This window comes from Pteropus vampyrus, unplaced genomic scaffold, assembly GCF_000151845.1.
Source record: "Pteropus vampyrus isolate Shadow unplaced genomic scaffold, Pvam_2.0 Scaffold64, whole genome shotgun sequence".
NCBI lineage: Eukaryota > Metazoa > Chordata > Mammalia > Chiroptera > Pteropodidae > Pteropus > Pteropus vampyrus.
Window position 1 is genome coordinate 3,236,373 of NW_011888845.1, and position 18,277 is coordinate 3,254,649.

The following is an 18,277-nucleotide window of genomic DNA, read 5'->3' on the forward strand; positions in this document are numbered from 1 at the left end:
CTTTTTGTAATGATAATAAATGTTGGTATTTATTGATAGCAGTGCCATTATTCATGCAAAATATACATTAAATTACAAAATAAATATCTATAACATCCATAACAAAATGCATAGTGCTATAATGACACAAATATGACAAAATCAGTTTCTGTTCTCAAAGAATGTTAAATCTATCATGGAATATTTTTAAATATGCAAATGAAGATTCATATAAAAGCATAATTAATACCCCAAGACAAGAAAAGCCAAAGTGTTCTATAATTCAAAGAAAATAAATAATTATAATTTTATTCTTCGGCTGCTATTAATTTTTACTATACTTCTCTATTAATTCTATTGTTAATCATTTCTATGATCACAATTTTATTTTTACTTCTACCATCTTTTGCAGTGAAAATGTATAACTTGATTGTGTTTGCAAGCTAAATAAAAATTAAAATAGTATAATATGAACACTATAAGAAAAGATGGTTATTACGGAGAAAAAATCATAATGGAAGGAAGGTGCAGTGTGGGTTGAAAATATTAAAAGTCAAGTCTAAGTGGAGCAAAGGAAAAATCAGAGATTAAGTCAAGTAAATTGTGATTATTGTAAAGAAGACCTTGAAAAGAGATTTAGATAGCATTAAAATAATTATGAAAAGAAGCTTAACTTAATAACTAGGGAAACAAATTGCAACCTAAAAGATAAACTTTTTTATCAAAAAGGATTTGTATTTATAAAAGCTAAAGCAAAATGCATATGTGGCACAAATCCACATGCATTTTCTGTAGATTTTCTGTATCTCAATAAAATCAATGGCCCATTTTCACATGTTAAGTACACTTTCTCATGCCATTTTAAAAATTCTATTATAAATCATCTTTTATTTAGAAATAACAGCCACACTATCATTTACCTTGTCTGGTTGGTAAAAATATGCCTTAAACTTTTACAATTGAAGTAATTAAAATAATTAAAAGTGTAAAGCAAATAGCTGAAAATATTTTTATTCATGTCTATAAGAGCATATAAATATGTTCCTTTTGTACTTTGACTAGAAATACACTTTAATGAACATAATAATGTTCATTATTATGTTACTAAATCCAATAATCATCAAAATAATGCCCTTTATAATTCTTTACCTGGTTTGTTTATTTCTTCAAAGACAGTTTTACTCAAATTCTTTGGAAGTATTTTTTTCACCTGGTATGATAGTTTATGAAAATGAACTTATTCAGGCTAGTTTAAGTAATGAAAGTTTGATATAAATATACACATAGAAAAAACACATAATATCAAAGAAATCAAATAATAAAAACTGTTTCATGGTAGAGACTATGAAGAAATGTGACTACTGGAATGCTAGCAACCTCAGAAGCAGTCTTTTTTTGTTGTTAATCTTGGCTCAATTACTTTCCATATGTCTGTTTCTCTGCTACCTGCCTTAGTGTTTACCAGTCACTTCACACCCGTGTGGTTTCAGTTTTCCTTGTATCCTTTTCTTTCTAGTCATCGATCTTCAGGGACCATACTTTATTTCATGAACTTTCAGCTTCAATTTCAGTCCCTGTTTCTAAGGAATCTTATTATCCCTAATATCCCATTCAAATTCTAATTGAAATTTATTATTATACTAATCAAACTATTGTTACTCATTTCACAGGAAATTTTTGGAATTTATTCACAACTTAAAATTTGCAGAAATGCCAATTGACTGCTAGCAGTGGAACCCTGTGTAGGTTGTGCATGCCTCAGGCTTCCAATGAGAAGAGATTGTCACTGACAGGTCTGCTGAACTCTGAGACTGCAAAATGAATGCAGATATGGAAGGTTGCAGCTATCCAAAGCCTTTGCACTTCAAGAAATTAAGAATGGACCCACATGAAATTATGTTTTAAAAAAATCTTTGTTTGAACACAAATATAAAATATACATGTCACTAAGATCACTAGGATTTTAGTATTATTTTATTTTCTGTGATGATTTGGTACCCGTTTTGTGCAAATCAGAACTTTTCAGAATTTTCTCCTCAAATGATGCATCCATAGATGTATATATTTTTCTTAACACTGATTCAAGATTTTCATTACCTAACTTATTTTCTTTTATATTCCTTTCCATAAGGTTTTATTTCAAATGTGAAGTTTAACTGTTCCTCATTATTATAATTTTACAATCATTTTTTAATATTTATTTAACATTTTTCAGTTTATCTGCACATAATTATTTATTAATTGTGTATTCTTAGTTTTACATCATGGTGCTAATATTTATCTTTTTTAAAAAATATTTTCTCTTTTGTCTCCATTGTTTATAAATAATTTTTCTCTGCTAGAGTTAAATTTTACTTATTTAAAAATGTATTCTCATGCTCTCTCTTATAATTTTATACTTTTCTGAATAAATTATTCTTAACTTATGTCTGTTTTTTTTGGTTAATTGATCTCTCTTCTTTCTTGAATGAGTAATTTTTTATGATTTCTTATTATATTGAAAAATTTGGTGCATATCCACTGGGAAAATATCAAAGATTATCTGAAATTCAATTAAGTTCCAGTCAAAATCCCAAGAGAAGTTTAATGTAACTGAACAATATGATTTGAAATGCATGCATAAGGATAAAGAATATTCAGGAAAATTTGAATAAGAAAAATAAGCATGCTAATCGTATGTGTATTTTGTAAAGGTATTTGAATAAAGCTGTTTTTTTTTTTTTTTTTTAATTTGATGTAGGTTTATTCCTAATCCCTTTAAGTGAAAGCCTTTGGACAGCTGCAACTCACCCACACACTAAGATTTATTTTGAAGCTATAGTAATTAAAACATTAGGTTAAGCATGGAACACCTTGACAACTTTTAGAGATCATGATAATGAGCCTGGATTTTATCTCAGTTGTCATGGGAAAACTATGGAAAGTTCTGTGCAAGTGAATCACATGATCTAATTTGCATTTAAAAAACATCACTCTGGTTGGAGAACCAACTACAGAGGCAAAGTATGGCATCAAGGAGACTAGTTTAGGAATAATTGCACTTGTCAAGATGAGAGGTTACAGTGGCTTGATTGGGATGTGGAGATAGCAAATGGTTATCAGATTTAGGATAAATTTTTCAAGAAAGCTAATTAAACTTGTTAATATAAATGGATTGCATTTGGCTATAAGAAAAATCAAACATTAGGGTTTAGTTCTGATTTGAAGCCTAAGCAATTGGGGGAGGATAGTGGTGAATTTTATTGAGTTAATATAGACTGGGGAAGGAGTAAGTTCAAAATAGAAAAATTAAAGGGTTGTTTTCAGATAGTTTACATTTGAAATGTTTATTAGACCTCTAAGTGGAGATGCAACAAAGTTCGATGAGTCTAGACACAAAGAATAAGATATAAATTTGGAATCATCAATGTGTTTCAGTGCTTAAAATCATATGTCAGAAGTCAAGTTAAGAATAAAAAAAAAATTATTCTGGTATTTAAAGAAAAAGAAAAGGTAATATTCAGCTTATTATACAAGAAGCAACCAGTGGAGTAGGAAAATAACATGATGAATAAAGCTTGTTTCGAGGAGAAATCAACAGTATGAAAAAGTGCTTAGCAATAAAATAAAATAAAGATGGCCTTGGCTATCAGCTTGGCAAGACAAATATTTTATGTGACAATGACAGATATTATTTTAGTGGGGTGAGTTTTTAGAGTCTGTTCAGGAAAAAAAAATGCAGAATTTTGCAAGGCATTTTTTGTACAAAAGGGAATAGGCGGGTAAAGTTACACAGTTAAGGGAGAATCATTTTAACAAAGTCTTTGTGCTGATGGGAATAATCCAGTAGAATGAGTGAAAAATGATAAAGCAGAAGACAGAGAGATAGGAGAAATAACTGCAGGAATAACCCTTGAGAAGGAGAAGTAACAGGATCCAGTGCACAAGTGAAATTGTTGGCATTTGATGGAATAGAGACAAGACACTGCTTAAAACGAAAACATAGGGGCATTGACTCAGGTAGATAAGGTTAGGTTAATTTATTGGTTGGTAAGTAAATGTAGCAATTCTCTTCTCTTGAATTTATTTTATGGAAGTGAGAAACCAAATCAACATGTAAGAGAGCATGTTTGGTAGTTGAGGTTTGACAAGAGGGAAGAATTTAAGGAATGTAGTAGGAGTTTTGGAGCGTTCTAAGTCCCCAATTAAGATTATAAACAAGCAAAAAACAAAGAAATTTGTTGATAAATCTGTTTGTCAAACTTAAAAATAAATATAAAGCAATTTGTAGTCTAAGTGAAATAAAAAGTCACAGACTATGAGAAGATGCTCACATAAAACTGACAAAAGATTAATATATTAGGATAGATAAAAAAAAGTTATTTAAATGAATAAAAAATAAAACAGCTAGATAGAAATATTACCAAAAGATATCAACAGATAATTACAGAAATATAAAAGGCAAAAGGAATCTGAAATGCTATTTGACTAAGAGAAATTAAAATTATGATCACGATGAGTTACATTTCACCTCCAATAAATAGGCAAAATTAAAGCTACCCATTATCAATTGTTATGAAATATGAGATATCAGGTGCCTTCATACACTGAGAGAAAATTATATTTTTGCACTCAGTTTGGAGAACGAATGTGTGTATCTCAACTGTCTTGTGATACACACATTTCACTTCTGGTCTTGAAGGGGTATTTTAAAATCATAAAAGTACAAACTTTATAATGTACATATTTAAATACATTGTACATATTTACATATGTAGTCAAAATATAAAAACATCAATGGAGAGGGTAGATACCATTTTTTGCTTACGGAGATAGAAATAGATTGGGTGAGACTGTCTTGAAAGTGTAATATCTTCTTTGTAATAAATATGGCTGAGTAACATAAGGGAAGGGTTTATGGTGTGTCTTACATTATTTTCTATGCTTTTCTTTATGTTTGAAATTTCATAATTAAAAAAAATATATGTTCATAAAAATATAAATATCTTTAAAACACAGATTCTATTTTACAAGCATAGGCATGTTTAAAAACAAAAGGCTTTCTTTTTTCTTCTCTTTTTATCCTTATAGTTGCCCTCAGCTCTCTCTCTACAAAAAATGAATAATTAAAAATAACGTTAATAAGATAAACAGACATAACTTTTAGACTGTATATTTTTCTCCAATATATTTAAAGAGACTCACGTGCATGAACTTACTTTCTCTTCTTTATAGGTCCATGAAGAAAGTATTATTTTTCATATTTAATAGATGAGAGGACTGTGAATTAAATAACTTCTTAGAATTTAAATATCTTTGGTTCAATCACACAGCTAGTTAGTGCCCAATATGTGCATTGACTCTCTTCAAAGTCCATGTTCTGATCCACTGCAAAGATGATTTCCTTTAATATATCTCATTAAATGTTGATTTTTCATAACAGACAAATAAAACCTCAATTTTAGTTTATATTTCGTCATATGGCTGATATAATTTATGAGTACCTTTATCTAAAGCCAGCTACTAATGATACTAAATTGCATTAAATGAGTTTTAAAAGAGGTGATATATGTAAGGTCCTAGGAACAGTGCCTGAACTGTGTAGCACTATATGAGTGTTAGATAATACTGTTATCTTGATAATCCTCATAACCATTGAGTGGTTGGTGCTAAGTGCTGTGAGCAATACAAAGATAAAGACAAGATGCTTGACTTTTTAAATACAGAATTTAATGTACTTTCAATTTAAAGACAAATAGAGAAGAAAATTCTGTATACAACTAGCTGTAAACCAAGGCAGAACGAAATAGATACTGTAATAAAGGTGAAAATATGAGATTCCCGATTAGGCTAATTTTCCCCTTGAGACTTGAAGGAAAATGCTGATAGTTAAAGAGGTATAATTCTGACTATCTTTGTAGAAAAGAAAAAATTCTGAACAAGGCAAAAAAGAATATTTTAGATTGAGGGAACAGTGTAAACAAACGTAGAAGCAAAGTATCCAATTACGTGGCTAGCGTTTATGGGGATGTGTGCTGGAAGGATGCACTAGAAAGTAGCTAAGTTGTCGTCATGCAGAGTCAAGGCAGGAATGCCAACTAAGATGTTCATTGCAGTAGTTGAAAACATAAAAATATTTAAATGGTTTCTGCTATTACTAATGTTTAATTTAGTCAAATTACTTAACCCATTTCCCATTTGCCTCGAGAATACTCACCACTGGCACTTGCGGTGCAACGTTTACCCTGAGACAATTTGGGGGCAATATTACAATCCTAACCTTAACCCCAGTGTTTACCAGGAAATATCTCATTTTTCTTATTATTTTTCACATTACTCTAGTATATGGATAGTCTTTGGAAACAAATGACATCATTCTATTTATAGCATTCTGTTTTTAGTAGCAATAGTTCTATTTACAAAATATAGTAATTCTCAATAGTTGAAAACGTCAAATCCTAAGTTTTCCACTTGTGCTGTTCTGTGCTTTGAAATTTACCACACACAAAAAAATTATTAAATACTGATCATCATATACATTTCCGTTACACTAGAATTAGAGACAAGTTCTATTTAGAAATAACTCCAAGAACAGCTTTTATATTTTATTTTCACAATAAAACCAGATTTTCTTCAACCTCAAACAGTGTGTTTATATAAAATTAAATTAATGTTGGCAGTAAGCTGCACTCTTTTTTTTCTGAATGAGAAATAGGTTAAATGTACTTAATTGCTGCACGATATAGATTGATTCAGATTTTTTCTCAAAGAAAAAAACTCAGATTTTCACATCTTTCTTTCTTCGTGTATTTAAACATATGCTATTATCAAGATTCCCCACATTTTCCATACAAACTGAAAGGCTAAAACAATTATGAGTACTATAGTTATTTTCCTTCACAAACTCAATAAAATTAAGTATTTCACATTGGTCTCAATTTCTTTTATTATTATTCTACTATTTTTATTAGCCCTTAGTTTTTGTTTCTTATTGTAGTAAAAGCATTTATACACTAGTACTTTTCAGAGGAAAGAAATGTTCTTAATGATATACTTTTCTTGCCTTGAGAATAAGAGAATTAGATTAAATGGTCTCTCTTTGCCTAAGTATATAAGACTTCCATAAGACTACCTAATAAAAATTTTGAGAAAATCATAAAGGCATTGGAAACTTCTTTTTGAGAGATAATAATTCAAGTTTTATTTAATTAATAGAAAACTTCAGAAGCATACCTCACACTGATAGAATTGAATTAAAATATTACATAGCATAGAATTCTGCCAGTTCTGAACTAGAATAACCTTGGCGCTTTTGATTTATGACATGCATTCACTGTTAATCAAAAAAATCATATAATTATATGTAGAATAAATTACAGTATAAGGAAGCTATTATGTTTGTTTAAATTTAATTCAAAATTTAAATTTATAGTTAACATATGGCAACCTAGTAAATAAAATTGATCTTCAAAGCAAATAATTTTTGAAGAGAAAATATAATAATTAATAATACTAAATCAGTATTGATTTAGAATTTGTTCATATTGGCAGGACATAATATTTCATAAATTTACTTATAGTTACTAAAGGTATTTTTATATTAATAATTTTTCTTTTCAACATTTTTTATCCAAACCCACCACTCCCTGCTGAGTTACAGATTTAAAGATTCTTCTGTGTGTTTAAATGTTGTTTGATATATTTAGAAGACAAGATGAAAGAAATCCTAGGAAAGTTCTTACCCTAAATTTTTTGACCACCTGAAAATATCTCATAAGAATCTGAAAGAAACAAACTTGTATCATTAGCACACTATAGAGTCTGTCAAGGACATTTATTTCAAGACTTTCCTAAATTCATTTTTGTTTGGTTACTTATTCTGAGGTTGTGTTAACCTTTATTCTCCTAATACTTCCTCTTTCTGCTTCTCTCATTTTCAATTCTATATTCATATCTATTTGAAATATAATGTTTTGCATAAGGTGCCATGAGTTTTTAGAAAGAAGAACTTTCAGTTCCAAGAAAGTTAATAAATACATGTAAGAATAAACATATAAATGTAATATGTCATAGAAATCTATAGGTTTTATGATTTTATATTTAGACATATAAAAATAGGCAGTAACATTGAATTAAAATCAGAAGGAACAATCAGGAAGCCTTTTCCAGTCCTCATTTATATTTCAATCCTTGTCACTAGAATAGATTAATGCTGTGTTAATTTTGGTCCTTTATTAAATTTTGTCATAAGAAATAAAGCACTGAAATTTTACCCCAAAGCGTTTAACAGTTAATGAGCCTGATCTTCCCAAGGCAAAATCTACTGCCTAGAAAAAATGTCAGCTATACACAGTTGAAACGACTGTAGAATTTATCAGATGCATTGATTCATTTTTCTAGTGTACCTGATCACAGTCTATTTGACTGATAAACTGTGTTTGTTACCTTGTCCATAGTCAATGTAGTTCTTTGTTTTGATTATTTTAAAACTACTCATGTATGTTCACAACAATCTATTTAATTGGCCTTGTTCTGGTTCTTTCAGTCACATATAACTAACATATAGACACATATAATCAGTACTACTCTTTAAAGAGATTCCTAAATCTTCAAACTTGGCAAGTACTAAATGACTTCCTCTGTGTAAAACAGGCAAATCAATCATGCTACTTTGTGGGTTATTTTACTAAGTAAGTAAATAGGCAATTCTAGTTTTCTCTATTTATTTATGAGGAAAATAAGACTATTACTGAGAATAAGCTAAATTTAAGCCAAAAGCTTATGAGAATATATAGCTATAGATAATTTTAGAATAGGTAATTCAGAATTATTTTCAGTCCTATCCTATCTCATTTTTCTTTTTAAATCTCTTGTCCTTTTAAATCATTAGGCAACCTTCACACAAACAGCTCTCACCAAAGTGATATTATTTCAAAACTATAAAATATCACACACACACACACACACACACACACACACACACACACACACACACACTCCTTTTAAAACTTCTTTACCTTAGAAGTCGTACTGGCCTAAAGTCAAGTGTCTACCTTTGTGTTTCTTTTAATATTGTTCTTACCTGAAATGTAAAATCTGAAGTATGTAAGATGAATATTCTAAACCGTTTCCTAGTAATTTATTTACAAACTTATCCTTGTGCTTTGAATAGATTAATTTTAAATATATACATATATATGTATATTTACATATATAAATTGATTATAATTGCTAAAATCACCTACCTAGAAACTAAAATAAGCATTGTTGAAATCTTTTCAAACATGAGGTCTCTTGATTTAGTCAACCAAAGCTTTAATGGCATTTTATTTGTATAACTTCTCAAGATTGCAATGTGAACATATCAAAGTTTACCAGATAATTACTTTACCCTTCACCTAATTCATCTAATTTCTCTCAATGGAAGAGTAAATCCGAGGCTTGAATTTTCAGTATATTACTCAAAATCTCAAAACATTTTTCTTGCCTGCTAATTAATATTTTCAAATTAGTGTTTAATTGTGCATATACTTTTCATATTTTTATTTAAAAAATTACCATCTGTTACTATTTATTAATTCCTTTTTTAGTCAACTTATTTAGAAAGTGTGACTAATCTACCATATTTATTATGATTAACTGAAAGAAAAGTCTAGCAACTTCTCTTTCAATAATTAAAAAACTTAGAAAAAATGTAAATAAAACTATGTGACATAATTTATAAATATTTCACACTAGTAATACTCATCAAAGAATATTTTCCAGAGGACAAGACACTGACATTGTGAAAAAAAGTCAATTATGATTCAATTTCTAATTCAGCCATGTGTTAAGATTTGTCAACTTATAAAATTTGTCATGAGATTTAAATATTAAAATCTATAATGTGTTTTAAAAACCATTGACTTCCTTTCTCATATTATAGAAGTCAAGGGTCTATCTTCTCCAATAATAAAAGCTACTGAGTAGAATCTGGTAACACCAAGTGAAAGAGATGTATTTTATTCATTTAGCTAATTCTAGAAAATTACTTCTAATGTATTTTAAAAGAGAATGCTTTTTAAATATTTTTCAAAGAAAACACCCTTTCATTAATATCGGAGATATAAATATAAATACCATGGTGAAGTCTATTTTATGCAATTTAAATCTGACACTTGTGTCCTGCAATGACCATCAGGCACATTAATGTTTCTATTGATATTAATGTTTCTTCCAAATAATTTTTTACCTAACTGATTTTCTTAAAGTGGTTATGTTTTCGTCATTTAGATATTTTATTATATTATAAGATATGTTTTGTTTTACAATGTTGCATTCTTAAAATATGTCAGGGGCAGTGACCAAGTTGAATATGGAAAGAACGTAGAATATAGAGCCATATTAGATATTTCTGGTAATGGCAATAACTCAGAAATTCACACCTCATTTCACTCTCTGTGATATCTACCATATAACTTCCTGGATATTCATCAACTCAGTAGGGACTTGTGATCCATTCTCTACTCTTCCCTTATGAATGTTTTATTGCATATAAGCGAAGAAAGTTTGGTTCTGTAAATCTTACTTTGTGTTTCATTGATTCTTTCTCTTACTTGCTATTGTAGAAACTTTACTCTTCCACAAAGCCCACGAATCATTTATTGGAGTGTCATAAATATGGCTTTTTAGCTATTATGGCATTTTTCATGTCCTGTCTTTTGTATTCTACCTATCCTCCAGCATGATGACCATTACCAAAGGCCTATTGCATGTCAGAAGTTGGATGCTAAGCAAATGGTCTCAAAAATAATCTTATAGTTACATATGTTAATACGTATTATGAATGAGAATAACAAGATGTAATAAAACAGTAAATTTTCAGGCATAGTTTAAAATTTCCATAGTCATGGAAATTTTCTAAAAATTAACACTGACCATAAGATATATATCCATTAAGAAAAATTATAAATAAAAATAACATTTCATTTTTTGCAAGTTTAAAAAAATTGTGATTTCACAATATCTAGGAAACTAGTATACAGAAAAATTTATAAAGGATAGTCAGTACTGTCAGATATCAAAGCATACTAGAAATATACTACAATTAAAACAGGTACATGGTCTATGACCATGCCACCTAGAACATGCCCAATCTCATCTGATCTTGGAAGCTAAGCTGGGTCGGGCCTGGTTAGTACTTGGATGGGAGACCACCTAGGAATACCAGATGCTGTAGGCTTTAAGAAACAAAAGAAAAAAAAGGTATGTGAATAGACAGAAAGATCAATAGAATAGAAAATGAAGTCCAGAAATTTGACCAACACAGATTTTAAAAAATCTGCTATATGATAATTCATTATAAGTCAAATTGCTGGGACAAAAATAATTTATTTGGAAAATTAGTGATGATGAAATCACTGGATATTTTTTGGAAAAAATTAAAACTCTTCACACAACACACAAGAATAAACTCTAAACACATCAGTATTATAAATGTATTTGTTTGTTTAACTACAACCTAAGAAAAGTCTTTCTAACTATGACTAAAATTCAAAATGCAATTAAAAGAGGAAAAAATGATTGATTTAAGTATATTAAAAAAAAAAAAACTTTCATGGCAGTAAGTTGGAGAAGCAAAATCAAAAGACATGTAATAAACCGAAAGAAAATATTTTCAACACATATTGTGGATACAGGATTACTATAGCTAATACATAAAGAGCATTTTAAAAAGTGAGATAAAAAGTCTAAAATTCTAGAAATAGGAAAAAGATATAAACAAACAATCCACAAAAAAACATAAAAATAACCATTAAACATGAAATAAAATCCAATTTTACTCATAACAAGAGAAATGCAATGAAAACTACACTGAAATTCCATTTTTTACCCACTAGATTAGCAAAACAGTAGAAGCTTGAAAAGTGACAAGGCTTTGAGAAATCAGGCACTCAAGTATTTCATGTGATGACAATGAAAATTGATAAAATCCCTTTGGACAGGAATTTGGCAATGTAAGTTATTTAGTAAAGCATTATTTATAACTGTAAAATATTAGAAACCGATCACAGGAGACTGGGTAAATATACTATGGTACATCCACACAATTTAAAATATACGATTATAGTATGCAGCTATAAAAATGCAATGTCTATGAACTGATATAAAATTAGTTACAGCAGATATTCTCAAGTAAAAAGAATAGCAACATATAAAAATATATATGTATAATATTTTATTCACATATGTTATATATATGCATATATATATATATATATACTTCGTATAAAGAGGTAAGAAAATAATATAATATTCCTATATATGCTTTTCTTTACAAAAGAGATACAGGAAGAATAAAACAGATAGGCATTAAACTGATTACCTACAAATAGTCGAGGAAATGAGATCGAAGATCTCATTTATTTTTATTTTGTTTTGACTTCATAAGCATGTTAATATTCTACATTTTCAATAAAAATTAAATTAAATCAATAATAATGCAAAGGATAAATACGTAGAAATGGAAACAAACAAATAAATGTATCCAGATGAATTTCAAATGAATACCAAAGGGAAGAAAAGACAGAGAGAGAAGAGAGAAAAAAAAGGGAAGAGAAGGTAAAAAGGTAGAGATGGAAGAATTAAGGAAAGAACTAAAGTAATTTACAAACATAATATTTGACAACATATTCTAAGTCTTTAGTTGGGGCAGAATTTGCAAACAAAACTAAAAATATTTTTACTAGGTTTAATTTTTTTAGTGTTGTGGGCAAAGAAATCTGAAACAATTTTGTACATATTATAGGACTGAGCAAAAGATTATGTATATTAATACTTTGAGAACAAAGATTCTCACTGAGGAAGAAAATATAACAATTATGGAATGGGAGAAGCATAAAAGAACCATGTAACGATGCACTGGAATTGGAGATACCAATGTAAACTCATGATTTTTCTAAAATATTTATATATATCATTTATGTATATATCTGTACATTTGTATGTATATATATTTATGTTTGTGTATATGCATGGATATGTGTACATTTATATGAGTAATGTATATTTGTATATATGTGTTATGTATATATGTATATTCATGCATATATCATCTAGCTCTGTTACCCCAAAATGACCAAGTAACAATGATACTCTTATATCATTGAGCACATCTAGTACCTGATCTTGGTCACTAATACCATTCTTCACTAAATAGAACCAGGAAACCTAAAATAAATTTATTTTATAGGGCTGGGTCAGGTTATATAAAAGATATAACCTGAAATAACTTATGCCAGAAAATAATAAAGTAATAGTAGTAGTAAAAAAATAATTAAATAAATAAAAATAATAATAATAATAATAGTGCATGTTACTGGCCAAGTCTGGGAAAGTGAAAGATCAAAATAATTCAATATATTGATGAATTATAAGGATTTAAAATAGAGATGTATAAGTCTAGAAAGATAATAAACAATAAATAAGAATATAAATATATAACTGAATGATAAGAGAAGGACAAAACTAGCATTATGCAGCCATCGTATTAAGAGTGGATCAAGCAACAATCATCAATGGATATTATATATAGGAAGAAATTGTGATAAGGAGTTGGTTATTTGCATGTTCATAAATTGTTTCTCCCAAAAAACTACTCATTGGTTGCAAAGGGAAAAGAAACAGTATAAATATGGTGAAGAAATCAAACAATACCTTGAAAGACTCATCAGAATTAATATCACCAGTGGGGAGAGATGGACATCGTGTGCCTCCAAATATGATGCCCTGAAAAGGACAAAACACCATGCCTCAGAGTTCAGCCAATAATACATAGCCTGATTATAACCATAAAGAAACATTGGACAAACCCATAACGAAAACTGTTATATTTTTTAAAATGACAAGAAAACAGTACTATGCAAAAAAGTCTATTTTATGGAAGACAAAGAAAACCTGTGGAAATGTTTCACATTACAGGAGCCCAAAGTTGACATGACAACTAATGCAATACCTATCCCTAGACTGAATCCTGTACCGGAGAGGAAAGATATACTATAATAGCATAGCATCAATTGACAATAATGGAATTTAAATGGTATATTAGAATTAATATTAAATTTACAGAATAGATAACTATACTATGATTTTGTAAAAAAAAATATATAGATTGCTATTTTTAAGAATTACTTAAAAACTGATATATTTAGGAGAAAAGGCCATAATGTATGCAATCTAACCTCAAATACAAAAAGATCCACTGAAAGTGGTAGAAAAAAATGATAAAGTAAATCTGGTAAAAGTTTTAACAAAAAAGAAAGTTGGCGAATCTCAGAAAAAAAGTATACAAATGTTTGCAGCCCTATTTTAATTCCTGTAATTTTTTATGTTTGAAATTATGTTTAAATAAAAAGTTTAAACAACAAAGATATGAAGTATTTGTTATTCTATTTTAGCAACTTTAAGGAAAGGAGGATTAATGCATTAGTTAAAGATTATTTTGAAGACTGAGTAATTATTAGAAATATATATTATATATTTATTTCTAGAATATTCTTTGTTTTGCTCTACAACTAAAGAAAGACATCATTTGAAATATGCAAATCTGACAATTTCATCTGTACCAAATTCTAGCAAACTCCTTGCCTATGTAGACTGTTCTTAAGCAAGCACACTGATCTCCAAGTAATCATGACAAAGAGTTAGAAGAGAAGCTGTTGTAAAGGTAATAAAAAATAAATATCAATAGAATTTATTTTCCCTTTTGGCAAATTGCTTTCCTTTCATACCTCTGAAGAGCAAGAGACCAGTTAGGCTCAGAATGTCACATAAAAATCATCCTAACAGGTAAAAATTTTCTCTAATGTTATGTGAGAGGGTAATAAAGATGAGTAATAAAATATTAAACAGGAAGAGTAAATCTCAGGTGTAAAATAACATCTACAAACTGCTTAAAGTAGACAAATCAATGTATAGCTCCTCATAAAAACTGACTCTTTAATTTGTGCGTTTTATAAATTTAGATGATCTAATCACCAGCTAAGTGACCAAGCACGAACATCTTATTTCTAAATTCTAAAAAAAAAAAAAAAATCCAATCATTTCTAATCTCTTGGAATGACATTTGCCTCATTTTTGTAATAAAATTTAATACAGATACAATATAGATTTTATACATTAAGTCTCAAAGCATAAGCCAAATTGTAAATTTTTTAAGTGCTAGAAGATTGATTTGTCATTTTTCTCACTAAATCTACTGGGTACTCAATAAACATTTATTTTCATTTCTTCATCAAATAAGTGTTAGGTATTTACTATTTTCAAGTCACTGTGCTAAGTCCTGGAGATATAATAGTGAAAAAAATATAGTCCCTGGCATAAATAAGCTCAGTTTAGTGGGGGAAATAATCAAATAGGCAATTTGTTTTCATTGTATAAGTACTTATTGTAATAAGCACAGGGTGGGGGAGTTGTTTTTTACAGGGACATAAACGAGATTCTTAACTCAGATTTAGGGAGTCAGGAAATACCTATGATTGTGAAAAATTAGATATATGTTTAAACCAGGAAGATGAATAAGCATTTACTCATAGTATTATAGAAAAGATTGCCTTAGTTGTGAGTGTATGTACAACGAGTGAGGAACGTTCCAGGACAGAGAAAGAGTACATACACGGCATACAGACAGAGAGAACCGAAGTGAACTGTAAGTATTTCATTATTGTTGGAATATACTAAAACAAATTTTGAGAGCTTAGGTTCTAGCAAGATCCAATCAACACCTCACTAAAGGCCTTGGAGCTATAGAGCTGGGACTTTATCCTGAGAATTATGGGTAGGCATGTATTTATATATAAATATTTATTAAGCGACTACTGTTTGGTTATACAGTTCTGGGTGTAGTAGTCTTTGCCTTCAAAGAGTTTATATTCTAGACTCTTGAGTATATTACAGACAAAAATCAGATAAATAATTTCACAATGAGAAAATAAACGAATTAAGTAGATTTGATAATGGTTCAAAAATTGATGTAATCCATTTGTTAATTCACTGTTTATAGTATAGATTCTGAGTGGCATATCCTAGATATAGAATGTAATGAACAGAAGACATTCTTTTCAAACTTTAGTGTTTATGGTTTAGTGGAAAATGGGAAATCTCATGAAAATAAATTATTTAGCATTTACTATGTGCCAGGCACTGTTCTAAATATTTTACAAATGCTAACTTTTTAAATTATAACATCTTTAAAGGCACTGTTATCCTTCCTATCTTATAAATGAGCAAAACAAAGAGAGGATAAGTAATTTGCTTAAAATTACACTACTAGTCTGTGTTGGAGCCAGGATTGGAACCAAAAAGCATGTTCCATTGACTGAACCACTACACTATGTTATTTTTAAAATATGTTTAAAAGTGAAAGCAAGAAGGAAAACAGAATGCCACTGAAACATATTGCCTAATCAGGGGTCAGGATAACGTTTTTCTGAGGAATTCACATTTAAGTTGTAGGAAGAGTGTTCCAGATTGAGGAAATAACATGAAATAGTGACAAAAAAAGTAGAAACTTAAAAGCTATGGTCAAGATTTTGAGCTTTACCTTAGACATTAAGAATAGGGAAACTACAACCACAGGAGTCAAATCTACCTGTCATCTATTTGTAAATAAAGTTTTAATGGAACCCAGCCGCTCTCATTCGTTTACATGTTGTCTATGATTTATTTTGTGCTACAGCGTCAGGAGTGAGCAGTTATGATTGAGACTATATGACCTGTAAAGCCTAAAATATTTATTACCTGGTCATTTACAAAAAAAAAAGTTTCCATACCTTTGTTATAGGCAATAGAATAAAAAAATCAAAGATGTCAACCTAGAAAGTAGCAGGATTAATTTGCATTTAAAAATATCACTCTGTATATCATATAAAATAAAGATCGATGAGGGGCAGGATTAAAAGGAAATAAAAAAGACCATTTCAGTTTTTATTCATAGATAAGGAATGATAGTGGTTTAGACTAGAGTGGTCGGGAGGGATAAAAAAAAATGTATAAAGTTAAGAGAATGAAAAAGCTCTGATTAAGGATTATAGGGATATAGGCAGGGTGGCATTAACTGGTCTCTAGTTTTTCAGGAGATACCATTTTATCTGATGTGACCTATAACGGAATGTGATAGTAGGGTTTGACTAGGGCATGGGAAAAGGGTAGTGGACTGAGCTACTTCTCTATTTTATTTCTTTCTGGGCAACTACTTCTACTTTTTATATACCCCAGTACTCACTATTTCTAGAATTCCTACTGAGACTATCCTACCTCTTGTACCTTGTGTCTAGTTCGAAATGTCCAAAATCATTACAAGAGCAGTTCTCCTGTATATGCAGGCTTTGTGGTCAGACCTCAGATACAGTCCTGTACCACTCAATGACCAGGAAAGCACTCATTGTTAAGTGCTTTCATCGTTATGCAAACATCATATAGTGAGCTTATATAAACCTAGATGGTATAGCCTACTACACACCTAGGCTACATAGTATAACCTATTGAGGCGTAGGGGAGAAAAAAATAATTTTCCTCTATCCTTCTGGGTTCTTAGATGAGAAATCCATGTTAAAAAAAAAAAAAAAGACAGATTGAAGAAAAACAAACTAAAAAAAAAAAGAAAGAAAGAAAGAAAGAAGAACATGTATATCTCCTGTATACTTGGAAGAGTCCCAGGAAAACTGAGTAACTCACCAAAATGGCAAAAGCCACTAACTCAAATAACATCTTCAGCTGAAGACAAAAGAAAATGTTGGGAGATACAGGGAAAGATACAGTTAACAAAGATAAGATTGTTATGTAAATTTAAGTTGTCTCCTGCATTGATAAGAGTTTTAGAGATAAGGTCATCCCCCTCTTTCTGGTACAGTAAAACACCCTTACAAATGTAAATGTGTTTTACAAAAGGTAACTACTGCTTTGCTTTCACAGCTTCTTCTATGTCTGCTGCATCTTAAAATTAACAAATTTAAAATAATCCTTATGCCAGACAGATGTAATGTGAGGTGACACATTCTGTTCCCCTACCACTCCTAGGCTACAAAACTGTCTAGCATGTTGCTATATTGAATGCTGTAGGCAATTCTAACAGGATGGTCAGTTATTGTGCAATGTATTGATCTAGGACTGTAGAATGGCAATGACATTACTAGGCAATAGGAATTATGCAACATCATAATCTTATAGGACCACATCTATGTAGTCTGTCATGACCCAAACATTGTTATAAAGCCCGAGACTGTACAGTCCATCAATATTTCTCTACTTTGGGAGAAATTTATCCCTGATACATAACTGATAT

General features: G+C 29.6%; 1 pseudogene; it reads left to right on the forward strand.

The window, feature by feature from the left end:
- The first annotated feature begins 11,060 nt into the window (after positions 1-11,060).
- Positions 11,061-11,179, forward strand: LOC111740526 (annotated as a pseudogene).
- Positions 11,180-18,277: the final 7,098 nt, after the last annotated feature.